The sequence below is a fragment of the Oncorhynchus nerka genome, linkage group LG22 (genome assembly GCF_034236695.1).
Source record: "Oncorhynchus nerka isolate Pitt River linkage group LG22, Oner_Uvic_2.0, whole genome shotgun sequence".
In the NCBI taxonomy this organism is placed as follows: Eukaryota; Metazoa; Chordata; class Actinopteri; order Salmoniformes; family Salmonidae; genus Oncorhynchus; species Oncorhynchus nerka.
Genome location: NC_088417.1, coordinates 86,296,786 through 86,301,317, shown reverse-complemented (window position 1 = coordinate 86,301,317; position 4,532 = coordinate 86,296,786). Strand labels below are relative to the sequence as shown.

Here is a 4,532-nt window from a genome sequence, read left to right as displayed (position 1 = left end):
TTCAGTCTTTGCTTTTTTCTTCATTAGCATGCTGATGATTTGAAGTGTTGGATTTATTTTGTTCTGTTAAGACATTGAATGTTGTTTAGTACATTTTGTATGTTTAGTTTTCGGTGAGAAGCAAGATAATTCCAAGTTATATATGAATCGGTTTGTGTAGATATGGCATTTCAATGTTAAAACACAAAGTAACTAAAAAAAAGTAACATTAGCATATTCATAAGGAGTTTACAGCAAATTTGCACAATTTCCCAGGATTGTTTGCCAGATGTTCACAAGTCGCTGCAAGTTTGCCACGACTCCTTTTGTATGTGAAAATATGAGCTTGCCGCTGTCTGTTTCTACAGGTTATTACTATGACGTGTAACTGTATACAGTGTCTTCAGAAAGTACTCGCACCCCTTGACTTTTTCCACATTTTGTTGTTACAACCTGAATTTAAATTGAAAAAACAAGTGTCACTGGCCTACACATAATACCTCAATGACAAAGTGGAATTATGATTTAATAAGTTAACAAATTCTTAAAAAGTGAGCAAGCCTAAATTAGTTCAGGAGTCAAAATTTGCTTAACAAGTCACAGAATAAGTTGCATGGACTCACTGTGTGTGCAATAATAGGGTTTAACATGATTTTTCATTGACTATCATCTCTGTACCCCACTCATACAATTATCTGTAAGGTCCCTCAGTCGAGATGGGTGACAATACAAAAAGCAGACATTAAATATCCATTTGAGCATGGTGAAGTTATTAATTACACTTTGGATGGTGTATCAATACACCTACTCACTACAAAGATACAGGCATAGTTCCTAACTCAGTTGCCGGAGAGAAAGGTAACCCCTCTGGGATATGTGGGACGGTAGCGTCCCACCTCGCCAACAGCCAGTGAAAGTGCAGGGCGCCAAAATCAAAACAACAAAAATCTCATTAAAATTCCTCAAGCATACTCGTTAATCCAGCCACAGTGTCTGATAAAAAAATGCTTTACAGCGAAAGCACCACGATTATGTTAGGTCACCACCAACTCACAGAAAAACACAGCCATTTTTCCAGCCAAAGAGAGGAGTCACAAAAAGCACAAATAGAGAGAAAATTAGTCACTAACCTTTGATGATCTTCATCAGATGACACTCATGCTACACAATACATGTATGTTTTGTTCGATAAAGTGCATATTTATATCAAAAAATCTCATTTTACATTGGTGCGTTACGTTCAGTAGTTCTAAAACATGCGGTGATTGTGCAGAGAGCCACATCTATTTACAGAAATACTCATTATAAATGTTGATGAAAATACAAGTGTTATACATGGAATTAGAGATATACTTCTCTTTAATGCAACTGATGTGTCAGATTAAGGAAAATGGAAAAAGGAAAAAGCAAACCATGCAATAATCTGAGTACAGCTTTCAGACAACAAAGCAGCCCAAAAGGTATCCGCCATATTGTGTTGTCAACATTAGTCGGAAATAGCATTATAAATATTCACGTAACTTTTTTTTCCTTTTTTGGGGGGAATTTTACCCCCTTTTCTCCCCAATTTCGTGGTATCCATTTGTGAATTGATCGCCCCCCATCTAGCTTCAGAGTTTGTTCTGTTAGGTGACCTAAACTGGGATATGCTTAACACCCCGGCAGTCCTACAATGTAAGCTAGATGCCCTCAATCTCACTCAAATCATCAAGGAACCCACCAGGTACAACCCTAACTCTGTAAACAAGGGCACCCTCATAGACGTCATCCTGACCAACTGGCCCTCCAAATACACCTCCGCTGTCTTCAACCAGGATCTCAGCGATCACTGCCTCATTGCCTGTATCCGCCACGGAGCCGCAGTCAAACGACCACCCCTCATCACTGTCAAACGCTCCCTAAAACACTTCTGTGAGCTGGCCTTTCTAATCGACCTGGCCCGGGTATCCTGGAAGGACATTGACCTCATCCCGTCAGTTGAGGATGCCTGGTCATTCTTTAAAAGTAACTTCCTCACCATTTTAGATAAGCATGCTCCGTTCAAAAAATGCAGAACCAAGAACAGATACAGCCCTTGGTTCACTCCAGACCTGACTGCCCTCGACCAGCACAAAAACATCCTGTGGCGGACTGCAACAGCATCGAATAGCCCCCGTGATATGCAACTGTTCAGGGAAGTCAGGAACCAATACACGCAGTCAGTCAGGAAAGCTAAGGCCAGCTTCTTCAGGCAGAAGTTTGCATCCTGTAGCTCCAACTCCAAAAAGTTCTGGGACACTGTGAAGTCCATGGAGAACAAGAGCACCTCCTCCCAGCTGCCCACTGCACTGAGGCTAGGTAACACGGTCTCCACCGATAAATCCACGATTATTGAAAGCTTCAATAAGCACTTCTCAACGGCTGGCCATACCTTCCGCCTGGCTACTCCAACCTCGGCCAACAGCTCCGCCCCCCCCCGTAGCTCCTCGCCCAAGCCTCTCCAGGTTCTCCTTTACCCAAATCCAGATAGCAGATGTTCTGAAAGAGCTACAAAACCTAGACCCGTACAAATCAGCTGGGCTTGACAATCTGGACCCTCTATTTCTGAAACTATCTGCCGCCATTGTCGCAACCCCTATTACCAGCCTGTTCAACCTCTCTTTCATATCGTCTGAGATCCCCAAGGATTGAAAGCTGCCGCAGTCATCCCCCTCTTCAAAGGGGAGACACCCTGGACCCAAACTGCTATAGACCTATATCCATCCTGCCCTGCCTATCTAAGGTCTTCGAAAGCCAAGTCAACAAACAGGTCACTGACCATCTCGAATCCCACCGTACCTTCTCCGCTGTGCAATCTGGTTTCCGAGCCGGTCACGGGTGCACCTCAGCCACGCTCAAGGTACTAAACGATATCATAACCGCCATCGATAAAAGACAGTACTGTGCAGCCGTCTTCATCGACCTCGCCAAGGCTTTCGACTCTGTCAATCATCATATTCTTATCGGCAGACTCAATAGCCTCGGTTTCTCGGATGACTGTCTTGCCTGGTTCACCAATTACTTTGCAGACAGAGTTCAGTGTGTCAAATCGGAGGGCATGCTGTCCGGTCCTCTGGCAGTCTCTATGGGGGTGCCACAGGGTTCAATTCTCGGGCCGACTCTTTTCTCTGTATATATCAATGATGTTGCTCTTGCTGCGGGCGATTCCCTGATCCACCTCTACGCAGACGACACCATTCTATATACTTTCGGCCCGTCATTGGACACTGTGCTATCTAACCTCCAAACAAGCTTCAATGCCATACAGCACTCCTTCCGTGGCCTCCAACTGCTCTTAAACGCGAGTAAAACCAAATGCATGCTTTTCAACCGATCGCTGCCTGCACCCGCATGCCCGACTAGCATCACCACCCTGGATGGTTCCGACCTTGAATATGTGGACATCTATAAGTACCTAGGTGTCTGGCTAGACTGCAAACTCTCCTTCCAGACTCACATCAAACATCTCCAATCGAAAATCAAATCAAGAGTCGGCTTTCTATTCCGCAACAAAGCCTCCTTCACTCACACCGCCAAGCTTACCCTAGTAAAACTGACTATCCTACCGATCCTCGATTTCGGCGATGTCATCTACAAAATGGCTTCCAACACTCTACTCAGCAAACTGGATGCAGTCTATCATAGTGCCATCCGTTTTGTCACCAAAGCACCTTATACCACCCACCACTGCGACTTGTATGCTCTAGTCGGCTGGCCCTCGCTACATATTCGTCGCCAGACCCACTGGCTCCAGGTCATCTACAAGTCCATGCTAGGTAAAGCTCCGCCTTATCTCAGTTCACTGGTCACGATGGCAACACCCATCCGTAGCACACGCTCCAGCAGGTGTATCTCACTGATCATCCCTAAAGCCAACACCTCATTTGGCCGCCTTTCGTTCCAGTACTCTGCTGCCTGTGACTGGAACGAACTGCAAAAATCGCTGAAGTTGGAGACTTTTATCTCCCTCACCAACTTCAAACATCAGCTATCCGAGCACCTAACCGATCGCTGCAGCTGTACATAGTCTATTGGTAAATAGCCCACCCATTTTCACCTACCTCATTCCCATACTGTTTTTATACTGTTTTTTTTAAATTTATTTACTTTTCTGCTCTTTTGCACACCAATATCTCTACCTGTACATGACCATCTGATCATTTATCACCCCAGTGTTAATCTGCAAAATTGTATTATTCGCCTACCTCATGCCTTTTGCACACATTGTATATAGACTGCCCATTTTTTTTCTACTGTGTTATTGACTTGTTAATTGTTTACTCCATGTGTAACTCTGTGTTTTCTGTTCACACTGCTATGCTTTATCTTGGCCAGGTCGCAGTTGCAAATGAGAACTTGTTCTCAACTAGCCTACCTGGTTAAATAAAGGTGAAATAAAAAAATAAAAAAAATATCCAATTGTTAGTAGTTACTATCTTGTCTCATCGCTACAACTTCCGTACGAGCTCGGGAGAGACGAAGGTCGAAAGCCATGCGTCCTCCAAAACACAACCCAACCAAGCCGCACTGCTTAA

The 4,532-nt window shown here is 44.2% G+C and overlaps 1 protein-coding gene across 2 annotated transcripts in view; it reads left to right on the top strand.

The window, feature by feature from the left end:
• The window catches only part of mat2al (methionine adenosyltransferase II, alpha-like), a 47,011-nt gene that overhangs the window by 29,248 nt on the left and 13,231 nt on the right, over positions 1-4,532 (top strand). The window lies entirely within an intron of this gene.